Here is a 21,140-nt window from a genome sequence, read left to right on the forward strand (position 1 = left end):
GCGGATCATTCCTAAATCATAAATAAAATAAATTAATGGATCATTTATTAGAACACCCCTTATAGCTTCATAGATTTACTTAAACCTATTTTATAGTTTTCATTTTATTAAAACATCTTTATAATTTGTGACCTATTTGTTTAATAGACCTTTCACCAAGAAATGTTTAACCTAAATTGAGTGAAAAATGTTTACATGATTGGTTATTTCAAAAGTACTCTTAACACTTCATATAGAAAATAAAATTAACCAAATAGAGTGGTGGCTAGTATTTTATTAGAGGCAAAGTTGTATTTTACTTCCATTTATTTTGATTAAACTTATTCAAATAAACATTACAGTGAAAACTGTAATTTTTCACTATTATCTATGAAAGATGGATTAAGTTGATTGGAAACTATGGAATAAAATGAAAATTATAGGGTAGGTTTTAATAAATACATGAATTTATGGAGGGTGTTTTATTGAACAATAGTTCTGTGTCACAGTGTGAGTGTGACTCGATAATCAGTATTATATAAGAGGAAAAGCTCTGTATTCTCGGTACCCAGTTTTCATTGAAATGTCCGCGTACCTAAAAATGGCTCGCTGCAATTCATCAAACTTGAGTTTCCAGTATCTGAAGTTTCCTTCTAATGTCTTTCATATCTCAATCCTTTTCTTCTTCCTGGTCCCTTCTGCAAACCCATTATCTTTCAAGTTCTCCAGTTCTAACCGCAAAACGCAAGATATCATACACTTGGAACGGGATGCAACCTTCTCAGACCAAGGTACGATCGAACTCACCGGATTCTCAAATAGCGGTTCCACAATTTGGGGAAGCGGCAGAGCCTCGTACAGAGACCCAGTGCGTCTCTGGGACAAGACAACAGGAAACCTCACAGACTTCAACACACATTTTTCTTTCAGCCTTAACAGGATGAAGAGCTCCGCTTATGCTGATGGCTTGGCTTTCTTCCTTGCTCCCAACGGTTCCACCATTCCTCCCAACTCAGGAGGTGGCACCCTGGGTTTTTCAGTTACCATCTTGTACTAAACAAGACACAGAATCATGTTATTGCAGTAGAGTTCGATACTTGGAGAAATGTTGGCTGGGACCCTGAAGGGCCGTACAATAACGCAGAGCGCTCGAACATACCATATCATGTAGGTATTGATGTCAACTCTATTGATTCTGTGAAAACTACTACATGGACTATTAGTCTTGAGGATGGGAAAACAACTGATGCTTGGATTAGCTACAATTCTGGTACAAAAAACCTGAGCGTTTCTTGGACCTATGCTAATAATTCAGCTTCGAGCCTTTCATACGTAATCGATCTAAAACAATACTTACCAGAATGGATTACTATTGGGATCTCTGGTTCCACAGGTGTCACAGGCCAACAACATAAAGTTTACTCCTGGGAGTTTTATTCGAGTTTAGATATTAAGGACTCTAATTCAACTACGGGGTTTCTACCAAAAAGAAATTCAACTACGAGGATTGTGAGGAAAGCATTGGTGGTTGGATTGGTTGTTGGTACAAGTTCCTTAATGGGCGGCTTGGGTTTTCTTTGTTTAGTCTTGTGGATAAAGAAGAAGAGAGAGAGAATGGAGAAAGAGGATGACTCAATCCTTGATAATTTCATGAATGATGAATTTGAGAAGGGAACTGAACCCAAGAGGTTCTTGTATGGTGAATTGGCTAGAGCAACAAATGGCTTCAAAGAAGAACAAAAGCTTGGAGAAGGAGGATTTGGAGGGGTTTATAAAGGTTTCTTAAGTGATCTCAACTTGGATGTTGCTGTGAAGAAGGTATCCAAAGAGTCTAAACGGGGAATGAAGGAGTATATGTCGGAGGTGAAGATTATTAGTCAATTAAGGCACAAAAACTTGGTCCAACTTATTGGTTGGTGTCACCAAAGAAATGAGTTCCTCCTCGTATATGAGTTCATGGCTAATGGAAGCCTTGATACATATCTCTTTGGACAGAAAGGATTGACATGGGAGGTAAGATATAAGATTGCTCTAGGCTTAGCCTCTGCATTGTTCTATCTGCATGAAGAATGGAAACAACGTGTGGTGCATAGAGATATTAAATCTAGCAATGTAATGTTGGATTCCAACTTCAATGCCAAATTGGGAGATTTTGGACTAGCCAGACTTATTGAACATGGGCAAGGCCCACAAACAACTATATTGGCTGGGACTCTGGGTTACATGGCTCCCGAATGTGTTTTAACTGGGAAGTCCAGTAAGGAGTCAGATGTCTACAGCTATGGAATTGTTGCTTTGGAAATTGCTTGTGGAAGGCGGTCTCTTGACATATTGTTAGAGGGAAGCAAGATAAGGTTGGTAGAGTGGATTTGGGAGTTGTATGGAAAAGGAAGTCTTCTTGAAGCGGCAGATTGGAGATTTATGAGTACAGGTTTTGATGAGAAACAGATGGAGTGTTTGATGGTTGTTGGTCTATGGTGTGCACACTCAGATTGCAACCTCCGGCCCTCCATAAAGCAAGCAATGCAAGTTCTCAGTTTTAAAGCTCCATTGCCTGTTCTTCCTTCTAAGATGCCTATACCCACGTATCATACACCTGGAGTGAATATGGGCGGTCTTTCAAGGACACCATCCATTGGCATGTTTTCTGTTGCTGTTGATGTTTCAACCACTTCCATCTTGTACCCTCCTTAAGTTGAAATGCTATATTTCTAGTTTAATTTTGTTATGCATGTTTTATTTAACTTTCTTCTTTAATTGCTCTCTTGGGAAAATGTGTTGTGTTGTTGTCAACGATGGATCGAGGGCAACAACATAAATATGCTTTCTTAGCCGAGGGCTGATGTGTCCGACCTATGAAGAAGAGAGTATGTTAGAGACCCAGGGTGTTATCCTAGGGGTGGAATCTCCAACAGTCAAGTTAGTCAAACGCAAAAAAAGAGGTCGGATGAGGCCAGAGGAGAGAGCTCAGATGAGGTCACTTGAGAGCAAGAGAGCTTCAGACCAGGAATAAGCCAAATTATCTTAACCAATAGAAGGACGCCCCTATTTATACTTGACCATGCCTGGGAGTAATCGGAGGTGGTTAGCAGCGGACGACCTGGATCACATCCTGCCGATGCCACATGGCACTATCCTAGGCCCTGCCACATGCGCCTACATCATGTTATAAATTTTATCTATACATTTTCCTTAGGTTCAGTTTGAATGGAGTACAGAAAATTAATACAAATGTGTACAAAATATAAGGATTTGCATCTGTACTCCTTCCAAACTGAGCCTTATAGGTTTATCTGAGTGTGGGTTTGTTAGTTTTGTTTCACAAAATAAAATGGCTTGCCTGTCATGCATATTTCTGTGATATTCCAACTTCTGTGAAGGGCATTTCAAGTATTATATTACCCACTCTAACAGAAATAATCTTCATAAATGCTTTTGAGGTTTTATACAACTCTTTAACTTTGAATGATATATGAAATATCTGGAGGGAATTGATGTATTTCGAGGTCCTTTTGATATATAATTATAAGTTCTCAATACTTTTATGGTTTTTCCTTCACTTAGCTAATTCTCAAACTACTAGTAAATCCAAGTTGCTTCCTTCAGTTTTCATGAATTTATCAACATTTAATGAGTCTTATGCAATGGAGTAAGGGCTGGGGTATGAAGCTATAAGACCATAAGATAACCAATGTGGTTATCTAAGCAACCACGAACTCATCAATTATTGCATTGGTTTAACAAAAGTTATAATAGTCATGTTCATTCAATTAATTAACACAAAAATCCAAATCTTTTTCATAGAGTTGAATGGAATATTATGATGTGTATTCTCTCATCTTCTGGGTTTTGGTCCTCAATTTTGTGATCTCATCTATGATTGTCTATACACCATAGTATTTTTAAAATTGTTGCTTATAATTAGATTCATATTGAATCACTCACAAAACAATATGAATAATATAGTACAATCATTTTTCACAAAAATCATAGGATTCGTATATGAATCATTGATTTGAATCGTGAATCGCAATTATAAACCATTTCAATGATTAGTCTTAAACATCTTTAATTTTAAATTTTCATTCATATATAGGGACATTTATGTCATTTTCAAATGTAAAATTTAAATAAAATCATTGTAATTGATCAAAAGAGTGTTACTCAAATGAAAATGTTGTTGGGTGGGAGAAAAAACCCTCCTCCATGCATCAAATTCCAAAGCCCCTTTGCACATGACAAGACTGATCGATCTAGAGTATCAATCGAATGGAATGATTTTTTGACTAGAGAAAAACCCTTTCAAGCATGAAACTCCAAAGCTGCTCTGCTGATATGCTTGAAAGGTCAGTTTTTCCATTCTTCTTCTTCTAGTTTGTTTTGGACACCAAAATATGAGTTCTTCCCTATTCCTCCTTGGATCTTGACACCCAAAACAAGGACTTTGCGCCATTTTTCTTTCTTCCCCTTCTGTTTTTTTATGCCAAAATAGGGTCTTTGCCCTATACTTCTTTCATCCCCTTCTGTATTTTATGCCAAAACAATGGATTCTTCCCCCCTCATATTTTGACACCAAAACAAGGACTCAAACCATTTTTTTTTCTTCCCTTTCTATTTTTTATGCCAAAACAGGGGCTTTGCCCCATTCTTATTGTTCTTCTTTCGCCTTAGCTGCCTCATTCTTTTTTTCTTGGTTAAAACAACTTGGGAACAAGTATAGTTAAAGGAAATTAGTATAGTCCTTTTCTTACTAAGATATGATAAATTTGTCAGTAATGGAAGCTAGTGCAAAGTAACTTTCTCTATTTTTGAGAGGTTTATGATTTTCAAAACATCGGTCCACCCACCATATGGTTGTTGTGGTAAATGGTTCTCTAAGCAAATGTTTTTGACTTTCTCAATGACTACAGCAAAGATGTCCATTATCACCATATCTTTTTATTATCTGCCTTGAGGTTATTTCTTGTATGTTCCAACAAAAGTTGGTTGATGGTGCACTAGATGGAATTCAACTTGGATGTTCTGGTATAAAGCTTAATCATCTATTATTTGTTGATGGCATACTTTTGTACTATCAAAGAAGTGAAGTGCAAAGGAACAAATTGTGGACATTAGTCTTTGTTTAGGTCAATTCATCAACTTTCAAAAATCAGCTTTTCTTTTCAAAACGAATACACATAGATGACTCCAGCTACGTATTGCTTCTTTCATGGTTGTTTGGATGATGAGTATGAATAAAAGATATTTGGGAAGCCTACTCTTTGTTACCTAAACTAAAGTGTGGGATTGGTAATTTCTTATTGATAAACTACAAAAGAACCATGATGTTTGGAAGATTAATCAGTTATCACAAGTAAGTACGAGTATACTCATTAAGTCAACCTTATAAATAATCCCTTAATGAACTCCAATAGAGTTTAGACTCTTGTAAACTTTCCCTTTGGGGTGAAAGTAATTGGATGCAAATACACGTTCAAGAAGAAGAAGGGTTTTACTTGTGGCAAAAGGTTACAGATTATGCTAAAATCTATATGCAATTGCACAATATGTTTACGATATTTGGCAATAATGTATGTCAAGATTGTGCTATTGAACGGAGATCTTATTAAAGATACCTATATGCAACAATTAAAAGACTTTGTTACTAAAGGTTAAGAATATATGGTGTATAAGTTCAATAGATCCATATATGGATTAATGCATGATTAACGAAGTTGGAACATTCGATTTTACTCAACTATATATTACACAGTTTAACTTTAAGCAAAATCTAGACAAACTTTGTATTTATAGAAAGATGATGGGAGAAAATGTTGCATTCCTAATACTTTATGTAAATGACATTCTAATCATTGGGAATGATACAAGAATGTTATTAACAATAAAAATGTGATTCTCACAATAGTTCTCTATGAAAAATCTTGAAGAGGCTTCCTACATCTTAGAATTCCAAGAAAGAATTCATTCCTTTCAAACATGGAGTCATTTTCTCCAAATGAATGTCACCTAAGACGCCTAAGAAAATAGAGGACATGAGAAAGATTTTTTATGCCTCAGCCGTATAGAGCATAGGTATGTCATGTGCTCGACTTGACATTGTACAAGCTATTAGTATTGCGAGTAGATATTAGTCTAATCAAGACAAGAATACTAGACAATTGTGAAGAGCATACTAAAATACCTAAGAAGAACAAAAAACTATTGTCATGCCTTCGATGGTAGTTCATTACAAATGTTTAGGTATACAGATGCTAATTTTCAACTAGTTACATATGATAGAAAGTTTACATCCAGCTATATCTTTTTGTTGGGATCTTATTTAACTAGCAAACAAGTATCCACAACAAACTCCATAACCAAGGCCGGGTGCATTGTAGTAAGTGAGGCTGCCAAGGAAGCAATTTAGATGAAGAAATTTGTCCAAGAGTTAGGAGCTGTACATTCTAGCATTTCACCCATTTCACTAATATGTGACAATACTAGAATCGTTGTTTAAGCCAATGAGCCAAGAGCCCACTCAAAGTCTAAGCACATCGAAGGAAAATATCATACCTTATGAGAATTATTGGGAGAGCGGACATCTAGATTTAGAAGGTAGTATCAATGGATAATGTAACAAACCCATTAACTAAACCACTAACATAGACAATGTTTTAAGAACACATTGGCAAAATGAGATTAAGGCTTATACCTGATTAGACTTAAGTGCAAGTGGGAACTATTAGACAGTGTATTCCCTTAGCTCAAGTCATATTGATGTATATTAAGTTGTATTAATAAAATTAGTTCATTATTATTTTTATGTTCAGATTAGTATGTTTCTATGAATTACCCCTTAAACCAGACATCTATGGGGCTTATGTTAGTTAGGGTAACATTGATGGTGTTGTCAAAATGGTGTTGTACCTTGTTTCATCTACTAGGGTTAGACCCTAAGTATAGCTAGTGGTTGTTTGTAAGAAATACTAAACATGACTTGATAATGATGCTACAATAGGTCTTGGACTAAGCTACTTTTGATGTACCAACCACTAAGATCCCTTGACATCAAATACATGGGTATGTTGGAGAAGTTAAGGATATTACCTAAGTGAGTGATCATTGTGATAACATCATCCCATTTGTCAAACAAAGTGAATATCAGGGTTTACATTCTCTCTAATGAAAACCTAAAACTCTTGGCAGTGGATTTCAATTGTTTTAAAATTTCTTTGTAAAATGAATTTATATTTGCATTGTATTATTTTATGAAAATGATTTGTAAAAGATTTTTAATCATGGGATTCATCTGAGTAGAGGGTGTGACACTGCATTTTGCAGTCAGGTAAGATGTCCTTCCCTGTAAGTAGTGTTTTGATTATTTAGGATTGAGAGGTTAAGGATTAGAGACCATTATAAGGCTAAAACCTTATGGGCTTCATTTTATATCAACCTAGTATCCCTGGGCTTCATAGGGTGGCTGAAACTATGGATCACTTAGACTTAAGTGTTGGGCTCATACTAAGCCCAATTTGATTGGATTAGGGGTTCACTAGCTATGTGCATTGAATTTTACCCATGTGTTTCCAGCCATTGACTAATATAAGACCTTTGTGGGTCTTTTGTCACACATTATTCAGGCCTAATATGGCTTGTAAAAGTTATGTAACTGAACCACTTGAAGAAATGGGCCTTAGCCTATTAACTAGTAGGGCTAGTTAGAGTAGTCATGTGATATTGATCAAATATGGATTTGAATCTCCATATTATTACCTAATCAAACTAGGAAAGAGGTGTGCGTGTGTGTGTATATATATATATATATATAAAGAAAGAGAGAGGAAGACTAGACTATTCTAGCTACTCTCTTTCTTTCTCTTTCTTCTCTGTTTCTTCCCTAAACCCTAATTTGAACCATCCTAGGAAGACATTGTTCTTCTATCATTCTTTGTTGGGTGTTTGGAGAAAAACATCAGATTAGAAGTGGTTTTCACAGTTGTATTAATCTTACTTGTTGGAGATCAAATTCGGCTAAAAGATTGTTGTATGACTGACTTCTTCTTGCTGTGCTATCTTCAATTAAGAGGCGGATTTAGGTCTAAGTTTTGGATGTGAACTATCACTCTGGGAGTTGCAAATTATGAACTTCATACCAAGTATGAGTAATTTAATTTTGGTTTTTGCTGCATGCAAACTTAAGCACCATAATTTAATTAGTAAGAATGAATATGATGAGAGCACCCTTGTATAGCCTAGTCATTGTCATATATAAATATAAGCTACTGCTTCAGGCTTATGATGGTGGCTGTCACATTGATCGTCATCAAACTAGACTTGATACCAGGTCTTGCTAAAACGGACATAGGGTACCCACAAGTTAATACTGTTGAATACTTGGATTGCCACTTGTTAACCTCTGTGGTTAGTAGGATATAGTGATCCTCCACAAGCTCGAATATATATTGTTATTCGTACATGGACCAACAATATATATTATCAATCTTCTATCCTAACATTGTTCTTGTCCACCCAAGGAGGAGTTCATATTCTTCTTCTTTTTCTTTAAATTCTGCTTGGCTAAGCTCTTTGTTTTTAATTTTAACAGTCCAAAAATAAAATTTTGTCTTTGATATTTGATTTAAACATGAATTGGCCAATTGGTTAGTTGAAAAAGGACTAGCCAGATTAGTAAATTAATATTGTATCTACTCAATATTGCAAACAGAATGATGCTCGACGCATCGTTGTCAAGTATTCCACATCGATTCTAACTAAATATTTCATTGACCCAATTATCAAATTATATATATATAAACCTTTCAGAAAGCCGAACCCACAGATTTAACGTTTCGGTATATTTTTTTAAGAAAGTCAACTATAATGCAGAAAGAAATAGGCCCATTGGTAGGGGGGAGTCGGATTGGATAATAATCAGCTTGGAGCTATTCAACCATTGGTAATTTCTACACTATAGCTGATAACGGCAAATCATTTCCGATCTTCAGTAATCAGTCTCCGAAAATAAAGTTTAACCAGGCCTTTAGTACTGGCACTCTGCTATTCAAGAAACATGTTTCTGCAATCTCCAAAGCTTCTTTCTGATTTCTTTTATACCTCAATCTTTTTCTTGTTGCTGATCCCTTCTTCAAACCAATTAACCTTCAACTTTTCCAGGTTTGACCGCAGCACACAAGGCATCATACGCTTGGAACGGGATGCTCATTTTTCAGACAATGGACTCATCGAACTTAATGAACTCACATGGAGCAGTGGTCAAGCCTCATATAAAGACCCAGTACGCCTCTGGGACAACACAACAGGAAACCTCACTGATTTCACCACTCAGTTCTCCTTCACCGTCGACTCCATGAATGATAGAAGATATGCAGATGGTTTGGCTTTCTTCCTCGCTCCCTATGGTTTTACCTTGCCTTCTAGTTGCTGCAACATAGGCATTTTTAAACGCGGCAGTGAAGTACAGAAAACAGCAAATCAAATTGTTGCGGTGGAGTTTGATACTTATGGAAACTATTGGGATCCAATACCCTCTCTAACCAATTGGAACCTTAAGCCCTATCATGTAGGTATTGATATAAACTCTAGTGATTCTGTGGTAACTGGTAGATGGACTACTAGTCTTGAGGATGGCAAAACAACGACGGCTCGGATTAGCTTTAGTTCTACTACAAAAAGGTTGAGCATTTCCTGGACATATGCAAACAATCCGACTCTAAGCCTTTCTTATGAAGTTGATCTGAAGCAAATCTTACCTGAATGGGTTACTGTTGGGTTTGCTGGATCCACTGGTACGACAGGCGAGTTTCATCGAATTCACTCCTGGGATTTTTATTCAAGCTTAGAGATGGAGAAGTCACACAACTCGAGCTTAGAGATGGAGAAGTCACACAACTCAACTATACGGAATAGAAAGAATACTGGATTGGTGGTTGGAGTGGTGGTTGGTGGAGGTTGCTTGGCATTGGGCTTGGGTTTGGTATGTTTCATCTTGTGGATGAAGAGGAAAAGGGATAAAAAGGAAGAACAAGATGATATCATTGTGGATGATCCCATAAATGTTGAATTTGAAAAGGGAACTGGACCCAAAATGTTCTTGTACCGTGAATTGGCTCAGGCAACAAATAACTTTGCAGAGGAACAAAAGCTTGGAGAGGGAGGGTTTGGAGGGGTTTACAGAGGGTTTTTGAGAGACCTGAAAGTGGATGTTGCCGTCAAGAGGGTTTCCAAAGGGTCTAAACAAGGATTAAAGGAGTAAATGTCTGAGCTGAAGATCATTAGTCAATTGCGGCACAGAAACTTGGTCCAGTTGATTGGTTGGTGCCACCAACGAAATGAGTTCATGCCCAATGGAAGCCTTGATAGTCATCTCTTTGGACAGAATGGATCACTGCTAACTTGGGAGGTAAGGTACAAGATAGCTCTTGGATTGGCCTCAGCATTGTTCTATCTGCATGAAGAATGTGAACAGTGTGTCATGCATAGAGACATTAAATCCAGCAATGTAATGCTGGACTCTAACTTGAATGCAAAGTTAGGGGATTTTGGGCTAGCCAAACTTGTAGACCATGGACAGGGGTCACAGACAACTATAGTGGCTGGTACATTGGGTTACATGGCTCCAGAATGTGTTACAACTGGTAAGACCAGCAAGGAGTCTGATGTCTACAGCTATGGAATTGTTGCTTTGGAAATTGCTTGTGGAAGGCGACCCATTGAAACATTACTAGAAGCAAGAAAGATAAGGTTGGTAGAGTGGGTATGGGAGCTCTATGGCAGTGGAAACCTTCTTGAAGCAATAGATTGGAAACTCATTGGTACAGGCTACGATCAGAAACAGATGGAGTGCCTTATGGTTGTTGGGCTATGGTGTGCCCACCCAGATTGCAAGTTCCGACCTTCCATAAGGCAAGCAATGCAGGTTCTTAGTTTTGAAGCTCCATTGCCCATTCTCCCATCCAAGTTGCCCGTGCCCACTTATTACTCCCCTCCATTGAAGAATATTTCTGGTAGGTCAATTTCATCCTCTGATGGTGCCTTTTATGCTGCAACTTCTCCTCCTAGTACGTCCATCTTAAACCCACGTTAAGCTAATTAAAAGCTTGTATGTCTAGATTGATCACCTTGCCAAGCTTCTTTAATTTCTTTTTATTTCTTTTTTTCAATGTAGATTTCGGCCTATGAAATAAATGTTTTGTGACCTTGTGGTTTGGTATGTGAATAATTCCTTAAAAAAATATGATATGATAATTAATCAGGAAAAATATGATATGATAATTAATCAGGAAAAATAAAATCTCTCTCCGTTTCTCCCTTCTACAGGGCAGATTACCAGCATCAATATCTATACTAGCAAGACACCCGTGCAATGCACGGGAATAGAGATGTTTTATGATTAGATTTCTACTTTATACAATGACCGAATAGGATATCTTATTTACTTAACCTAGATGAACTTCAGAGATGCACCCATGCATGCAATGTCAATTTTAAATATCTATCTTTAAATATTGAAAATGTATTCACATTAACATTTACAACACTATATATAAGAAGAGGGGAAACAGTCTGGTTGGTTTGATTATGTCGATTCTAACACAAATGATAGGGGTATCATTCTTAGCCACCTGGCCCAACCCACAGATTTTCGGGCACGGGCCCAAGATTTTGTGTGCAAGACCAGCCCAAGCCTGGCCCGACATCAAGCCCAAAAGTTTTTTTGGCCAAGCTTGGGCCCAACACTTCAAGCTCAGCTTAGGCCTGGCCCATGCCATAATATAATATAATATATATTTTGAAATATATAATATATAAATATTACAATATATGTATTATATTTTATATATTATATATACACAAGCATATTTTATTTTATATTAAATTATTATTTTATATAAAAGCTTTAAGTTTCACTTTAATATATAAATAAATATTTATGAATTGATACATGTCAACACAAGTATCAACATTTGAGTCAATTCAAATATGAGAATTGTCCTCCTAAACAAGGTCTTATATACATGAAGACAAAGTTGTCATTCTCATTCCCTAAGCAATGTGAGGCTTGGGAAAACATTCAATGGTTGCACTAATTATTTATTGTTGTTCCAAGTCCTATATTGCTTAAGAATAGGAATGAAAGTTTTGCCTTTATCTATAAAAGGATAGGTAAACAAAGCCAAATTAAACATAGAAATTAATTAATTAAATAAGGCCCATGCCTCATTTTTTGTGCCATAGAACTAAAACTTAGCCAAACCCAATTTAACTTTGGCTTGTTTAATTTTTTTTGCATATATCACATGTTATTTAATTTAAATAATTAATTTTTTATTATTTAATGTCATGTGTCCAAAATAAATCATTAAGCCCAGCCTAGGTTTGCAATCTAGCCCCGAATTGCAGGCCGATTGGGGCCTAGGCCTAGGCTAAAGCCCTTATTGTTGGTGCTAACTTGGCTTGGACCCAACCCGGCCCGACCCGACCCATGATCACCCTAAACCAATAATGACACTCCATACTGGAGATAAAAATACATAGAGCTCACAACCATTCAACATCTCAGTGTGGGCCCCATATATTTTAGCACTGGTGTGGGGCATTATCAATAGTTACACAGCCTTCCCATTTGATAGAAAGACCACTTCCTAAAAGAAATCAATAGGGGAATCAGTTAAGCCATTATTTCAATTTTCAAAAATACAGGTGATGCTCAAAACTTTTTTTTGGTGAAACAAAAGGTGCTACACAAGATGAGGGGTAGCACATCACCAAGCATCACAAAAACAAATAAAATTCAAAGGCCAACGAAGAAAAGCGTCACAAAAACATGTTTGTAGGTGACACCACAATCCAGGAGCTCCTTAAGCTTCATACATTCTTTGGTGACCATCTTGAGATTCCAAGGGGTGGTACCTTTGTTCGTAAGGCAATCAATGATCGGTCTCGAATCACCCTCAGTGACAATCACGAAATCCTTGAAGTTGAGAGCCATGTTGTGATGCCTCCCATGCTGCCCAAGCTTCAGCCAGATTAATGGTAGACTTTCCAATATAGTAATTTTTTTTTTTTATATCTAATACCCTTCCAAAATGATCCATATAGCAATATAATCAATGGAACAAGTATTATATAGATTGTGAGAGGCACCAAAATTAATTTTAGTGGTGCCCTCTTGAGGACCACACCAATGAATAGGCTTCCAAGTTATATTTTTGAGGATGCCTCCTTCCTTACAATGCTATCCATCATGTATTTAAAATAGTTAGTAGCTCTTTCAATCAACACAGGGGGAGGGATCATCTTGTTGTTGAAAATCTTCTCATTACTATTTTCTTCAAATGAACCATAAAATTATTGTATTTTTTCTCTAAACCACCCAACTTCTCTTTTACCAAAATTAAAAACCTGATTAGACATCCTAGCCCACCAATCTCTAATTGAAACGTCATCATCCCTCGGGCACTCTACATTTGACCCAATCATCATCCAAATTTGTTTGGCATAAGAGCAACTCTTAAAAGTATGATCCAGCTCTTCTTCTTCACCGCAAATGGCACATCCACCAGCACTATCGCAACCCCTATTAATAAGAATTTTTAAGTAGGAAGTTTACAATTCAACAGGAAGTAAAGAGAAGTTTTTATCTTTGGGTGGCATTTAAAATTCCAAATACAAGGCTCCCACAAAGGTTAAGCTCCAGAAATTGAAGTTTATAAGTTGAACTAGTGGAGAACTTACCAATAGTTGTAAGTCCCCTCATAACTTTATCTACCTTATGTCCTGAAGGGATAAGAATAGAGTGGGTTTTTTGCCACAAGGTATATGGAACCAATGATCCAATTACAATCTTGTTCCACATTCTTCTCCCCTCAACCATAACCTCGTTTACCATAAGGCCCTGTTTGCTTTTTGGTAAGTTACTTACCCGGGTAAATGCATTTAACTAGGTAAGTCTTTCCTTACCCAGGTAAGTGCATTTACCCATATTCTTTTATTTCCCATGCAAACAAGACAATGACCATTTAGCTATAAAATTCCATTATTACAAGGGGCATTTTTTTCCCATTCAAGTGTTGGCAACATCCCCCAGGGTGGGAAAGTTATTTACCCACAAGAGATGGGTATCACTCATCACTTACCTGGGTAAGTGATACTTAAGAAAATAAACTTTCGCTGGTGCCCACATAAATCTGAAAAAAGAACATGAGATTTTTGGTCAATGGAAATCAAAATCCCATTGACCAACTTTCCCCCCTCTCAAAATCCAGAAAAAGAACGCCCCTAAGAGACATATTTTCGATAATCTTGGATTAATATCACCACTAAGAGGAGAGTTTCCCGCCCAAATGTCTGACTAGAAACTCACGTTTTTACCATCTCTTATCCTCCAACCAATTCCCTTCTTAACCACATGTTGAGTCGAGAAAATACCTCTCTAGGCCCAAGACACCCCTTATCTTGCTTTAGCTTCTCAGGAATTTGAATTGGATGAATATTTTTTTCCTCATAATTCTGACCCATAGATTATCATGGTCCTTTAAAATGTACCATCCAAGTTTTGCCATGTAGGCATTATTAACTCAACAATGATTTTTGACTCCCAAACCACCCCACAATTTGGGAGTGCATGCTTTATTCCATTTAATCAAGTGAATGGGGACTTTTTCTAAATCATCTATAACATTATTCGGAATTTTGAAGATCTCAAAACAAACTGAGGGATCATACTCATGGAGAAATTAACTAGTCTTAACATGCCAACAAGAGAGGGGAAAATCTTCTTCCATCTTACAAGCTTGTTAACCATTCTATCCTTAAGACCGCTAAAAATCTCCTTGTTAGCCCTTCCTTCTATGATAGGGCTCCCAAATACTTGGAATTATTTGACTCCATTGGAATTTTGAGGATTTTTGCCATTATTTTCCCAAGTCTAATTAGAATATTCTTTGAGAAGTAAACGAATGATTAGAAAAATTAGGACTTTGGTGTGAAGCTAAAGCAAAGTTCTTATATCTCCTTAATTTTGAGACAAGCATTAATAGAGGTCTTGGCAGAAATCAAGCAATCATATATCATATACAAATTGCAGAATTTGGATAGTGGGCCCGCCCCTTGAAATTTTACATCCTATTTGATTATCTCTAGAGAGATTTTCTTTCTAGTCTGGAAGATAATGCTTTTGCACATAATACAAAAGTATAAAGAGACAAGCGGCCCCCTTGTCTAATCCCCCGAAAAGGGAAAATCTCCCTAGTTGAAGTACCATTTATAATAATATAGAAGGATGTAGTTCGAATACATTCTATGAACCAAGAAATCCACTTATGGTAGAATCCAATTTTGATAAGCACTTTTTCAATAAAGTCCCTTTCAAGCCTATCAAAAGCCTTCTCCATGTCAATTTTACAAGCCATAATTCCAGAATTCCCTTTTTTTTCTCATAGAATGAAAAAAACTCATAAGCAATGAGAATGTTATCTTTTATTTGTCTATTTGGTAAGAAAGCACTCTGGAATAGGGAAATTATTTTGTCCAAGTATAGTTTGAGCCGAAAAATTTTGAAATAATTTTGTAAACCATATTGCATAAGTTAATGGGCCTACAGATTTAAATATTCTAGATTCCCCTTCTTTGGAATTAAGGTAATAAAAGCTCTATTGATAGCCCTATTCATTTTTCCCGAATGGAAGAAAGCCTTAACGACCTTACATACAGATTCACCAATTATTGGCCAAAATTTTTTAAAGAATAAGGCATTCAACCCATCTAGCCCAGGGGCTTTTAAATTAGAGATTGTTTTGAGGGTATCCAGAAATTCCATATTGGTAACTTCTCTAGTAAGGGACTAGTCCATCTCATTTGGAATATTATAATTTGTTATCAACGAATTCCTCAATTCCTCTCATACCCTCAAACTTAAACTTCAACTCGTAGAAGTTGCAAAAATGGTCAACTCTATGATTTTCCTCATTAATCCACTCCCCATTTTTATTTCTTATTGCAAGGATTCGGTTTCTACATCTTCTAACTGCGGTAGCTGTATGAACATACCTGTTTTTCTTATACCTACACCTCATCCAATCAATCCTGTATTTTTGGGCCTAGAAGATCTCTTCCCTAGCTAGGATATTGTTCAATTGCCTTTGAAGCAGATTTTCTAGCTTAAAGAGGGCCGGATTATTATCTTTAGTCATATCCTTTTAGACTTTCTCTACTCTAACAAGAATTTCAGTTTTTCTATGCTTAATATTTCCAAAATGAATTTTACTCCAATCCTTGATTTTGTTGACCAAAATGCTACTTTTCTAGACTATGGGAATGGTCCATTCCTATTATGATTCTGTAGGATTCTGATTCCAATTCTAACTACGCACCAAATACACGCTAAATTACTTCAAAACAACCATTTCTAATTTGAGCACTTTTTCTAATAATCGCTTTCTTACTGGTATCCAGTGTCCACTCCTATTATTTACCAAAAAAAGTTGGCATAATCGATCATTTTTTATAGCCTCAACTTTTGTTAGGGTCATAATCTTAAACTAGCTCATGCATCTCTGATTAGAGCAGTTTTTTGATAATCATTTACTTACTCGCATCCAATTCAATCTTATTATTTACCAAGAAAAATTGGCATAATTGATAATTTTTTATGGGCTCAATTTGATATATATCCCAGAAGATATTATAGCCCAGCCCACATTCATGGGGCCCACTAAGCAGTATGAGCCTATCAGCGGCAAGTTCAACTGATCAATGCAGAATTACACGTCAAGCCTATTCTGCCGCCAACCAGCAACTTAGGAGGAATTAGTTCATTTTACAATTTTCTTTAAATAATATCAATTGCAATCATGTGGGATGTCAGGAGGACAAGAAACCAGACACCTGGCAGGTTTTTGTAACAACTTGGTCTATTTGTATCCTCTTCTCCTTCTTCGACTTGAATGAAATTATTGAGTCCTTGTTTTCTTCATTATCCTTTGGAGCAGTGAGAGATCTCACTATAGCTTGTGGAAAACCACGAGCCTCTTCTCTTCAGCGAGAAGAGATCGATAACAATCTAGTATCAAAGCACCAGATCCTAAATCCAAGAATGGAGGGGTGGGAGCAGTGGATGGCTGGAACCGAATGCCATTTGGAACACATCGACCAGAGACTTGAAGAGTTGTTTAACAAACTAAGCAATTTCTATCCTTCTGAAGGAACTAGCCGCCAGGCACCACTAGATCTCAACCAGGAGAGATCGAATGGTGAAGGAGGATCCCATAATCTAAGTTGGTGTTACTAATGGAGATTGAAGATGGATATTCCCCATTTTATTGGAGCCAATCTGGATGGATGGTTGTTGTTGGTTCGTCAGTATTTCAAGCTTCAAGAAGTTCCTGAAGAGCAATGGATCGCAGTGGCCAGCATGGGATTTGAAGATAAAGCCGTTGAATGGTACTGCTGGTTCCAAGATTACCAGAACAACCTGACTTGGAGGCAGTTTGTAGCAGCATTGGATAGCCACTTCAATGATCCGGAAAAACAAAAAAATCTCGGGTATATTATCCAAGCTAACACAGGTTTCAACTGGACTCAGTACATTGAGGAGTTCTAGAGACTTTCAACTAGAGTTAAAGGGTTGTCGGAGGAACATCTTGTGAGATACTTCGTGGCTGGCTCGAAATCTGAGCCACGGGCGGGAGTGGAAAAATTCGATCCAGTAACATTGACTTAGGCCATCAGATTAGCTCAACTTGAAGAGGAGTGGGGAGCTCGAAGGAAGGCTACTATAACGATAAAACCTAGAGTTAACCCGAGCCAGGACTCCGAAGTAGAAGCCTAGATGCCAGAGATAAAGCGCCTAACCCCAGTCAAAGCAAGAGAAAGAAGAGCCAAAGGGCTTTGTTACCATTGTGATGAGTTGTTCACCCCTCAACACTAGTACAACATGTAGAAGATATTCTGGATTGTGGGACCAGACGAAGAGGATTTTTGGACCAACAACTGGCTGAAAGAGCTAGACTCTTACCACACAACGACCAAACTTTTGAAGTTATGGTTGCCAATGGATAGAAATTACAGGGTACGGGTAAATGTCTCAAGGTACCCATTAAGGCACAAGGCATAACTATTGTTGCAGACTTTTACTTATTACCCTTACCCAGGGTATGATGCCATCTTGGGCATGTAGTGGTTGAAAACCCTTGGACCTATACTTTGGAATTTTAGTGCATTGTGGCTTCGGATCTTTGATTGTGACGGGAGCCCAAACGTAAAGGTTCTACTGGACAGTGGATTCTGAATGGGCCGAAAAGGCAATAGAAAAAGCTAACGGAATCTTCTTACTGCAGACGATCACTATTAACGATGAGAAGCCCAAACTACAGGTGAGCCCACAAATAAAGGTTCTACTGGATAGTTATTCAAAAGTATTTACAAAACCAATGGGCTTACCCCCACCCTGGGCCTAGGACCATGTCATTCCTTTATTAGAAGGCACCCAACCCATTGCGGAGAGACCTTATAGATACCAGGAATCATAAGGCCTAGTATAAGCTCCTTCTCAGCTCCAATCCTTCTAGTTAAAAAAAAAAAAAAAAAGATGGGGGTGGTGTCTATGTGTAGATTATAGGGCTCTTAATAGTGCCACCATTAAGACAAATTTCATATGCCCATAATAGATGAACTTTTTGATGAACTATGTGGGGCCAAGGTGTTTTCCAAGCTAGACTTAAGGTCTGGCTATCATCAAATAAGAATTAAAAGGGAGGACATACCGAAAACAGGTTTTAGGACTCATGAGGGTCACTATGAGTTCCTAGTCATGCCTTTCGGGCTTACTAATGCCCCGTAAACATTTCAAGCTTTGATGAACAACATCTTCAAGGAACACTTGTGGAAGTTCATTCTCGTGTTCTTTGACGACATTCTCGTCTACAGTGATTCTCTTGAGGCCCACATCCAACATTTGAAGATTGCCTTAGAGATTCTTATACATCACAAGTTGTTTGCTAAGCTAAGCAAATGCCAATTTGCAATTTAGAAGGTAGAGTATTTGGGTCATGTCATTTTGGCCCAGGGAGTGGAGATGGACCCAGAAAAGGTCAAGGGAATTACCACTTGGCCCATTCCCAAATCTATAAAAGGGTTAAGAGGAGGCTTTTTCAGACTAATTGGGTATTATCGCAGGTTTGTAAAGGGCTATGGAGTGATTGCACAACCCCTGACTCAACTTCTCAAACAAGGGGAATGGAAGTGGTTGGAGCAAGCAATAGTAGCATTTGAAGAATTGAAGCGGGCCATGGTGACCGCCCCTATACTGGCCCTACTTGATTTCTCTAAGAGTTTTACTATCGAAAGTGATGCCAGTGGCACGACTTTGGGAGTAGTTTTGTCTCAAGATGGCAGGCCCATTGCATATTTCAACTGTGCCCTACAAGGGAGAAACTTGGGCCTTTCCACGTATGAGAAGGAGCTATTAGCTATGGTGTCAGTGGTATAGAAATGGAGACATTACCTATTTGGTGTGAAGTTCAGAATCTTAATTGATCATAGGAGTTTAGGCTTCCTTTTGAAACAAAGGATCCATACCCCAGTTCAGGAGGTTTATCACCAAACTTTTAGGCTTCGATTGTGAGATAGTGACACGGAAGGGGAGGGACAATATTGTAGCCAATGCCCTCTCTCGTAGAACTGAAGAAGAGTTGTTGGCTATATCCCACCCCATTCCCAATTGGGTGGAAATAGTGAAGGCTGAAATGGGTAATGACCCTTATCTATAGCAACTAATCTCAAAATTATAGAAAGGAAAGTCCAGTCCAAAGAGGTTTGAATACCAAAATGGACTTTTGTGGAGAAAGGGAAGAATAGTGATAAGCCCAGATTCAACTATTAGAAGAATTGTATTTGAGGAAGCCCACCATTCCCCTTCCAAAGGACATATTGGGTACATCAATACAATGCACTGCCTTAGATGGTTCTAGTACTAGAAGGGATACAAAGCTGAAGTTAAAACATGGGTCCAACAATGTAAGGCGTGTCAAAGAAATAAAACCGAAAATATACACACTCTTGGGCTGTTGCAACCACTTCCCTTGCCTGAACGGATTTGGATAGACATCAACATGGACTTCATAGATGGGCTACCCCCCTCACAGAAGAAATCCTCAATACTTGTAGTGGTTGATAAACAGTCCAAATATAGACATTTCATAGCCATACAACACCCATACTCAGCCCAAGACATTGCTAAGATATTCAAGGAGGAGGTGTTTAGGTTACACGGAATGCCAGCATCCATTGTTAGTGACTAAGATCCCATCTTCACTAGCACTTTTTGGAGGGAGTTATTTAATATACAAGGTATAAAGTTGTGTTTGAGTTCGGCCTTTCACCCCCAATCAGATGGACAAACTGAGGTATTAAACCGAACACTAGAGAGCTATCTGAGATGTTTTGTTGGCACTCACCCTCATTAGTGGGCAAATGGTTAACTCTAGCGGAATGGTGCTATAACACCACCTACCACTCAGCTACCAAGCTGACCCCATTCTAGGTTGTCTATGGTATACCACCTCCGAACCCCCTGACATATGTTCCTGGGACAGCTAAGGCTTAGTTAGTAGAAGAAGAATTGCTAGAAAGAGATAAAGTCCTCTATGTACTCAAGGAGAACCTCAATCATTCAAGAAATAGAATGAAAATAATGGCAGATAAACACAGGAGTGAGAGGGAATTTAAAGTAGGAGACTACTGCTACCTTCATCTCCAACCTTACAAGCAAAGTAGTTTGGCCCTAAGAAAGTCACAGAAGTTGGCAGCTCGTTTTTTGGCCCTTCAAGGTGTTAGAAAGAGTCGGCCCAGTAGCCTATCGACTGGAATTGCCGCCTGGTTGCAAATTGCACCCCACCTTTCATGTCTCATGCCTCAAGAAAAAATTGGGAGTCCATTGGCAATCCATGACCACATTACCCCCTCTTGATGGTATCGGAATGTTACTACCTTAACCTACCGCCATATTGGACAGACGGGTTATCAAGAATGGGAATCAAGTAGGCGTTAAGATGTTGATCCGATGGGAGGGAGCCCCTACTTCTGATGCAACTTGGGAAGATTGGGATGAACTAAAGAACAAATACCTAGGTGTCTGCCTTGAGGACAAGGCTTGGAACAAAGGG

The 21,140-nt window shown here is 37.8% G+C and overlaps 2 pseudogenes; both read left to right on the forward strand.

Annotated features, from left to right (window-relative positions):
• Positions 1-563: 563 nt before the first annotated feature.
• Positions 564-3,482, forward strand: LOC104609230 (L-type lectin-domain containing receptor kinase IX.1 pseudogene; annotated as a pseudogene).
• An 805-nt stretch (positions 3,483-4,287) lies between these two features.
• On the forward strand, positions 4,288-11,062 carry LOC104609231 (L-type lectin-domain containing receptor kinase IX.1 pseudogene; annotated as a pseudogene).
• Positions 11,063-21,140: the final 10,078 nt, after the last annotated feature.

Source organism: Nelumbo nucifera, chromosome 8, assembly GCF_055504915.1.
Source record: "Nelumbo nucifera cultivar China Antique chromosome 8, China Antique-T2T, whole genome shotgun sequence".
NCBI lineage: Eukaryota > Viridiplantae > Streptophyta > Magnoliopsida > Proteales > Nelumbonaceae > Nelumbo > Nelumbo nucifera.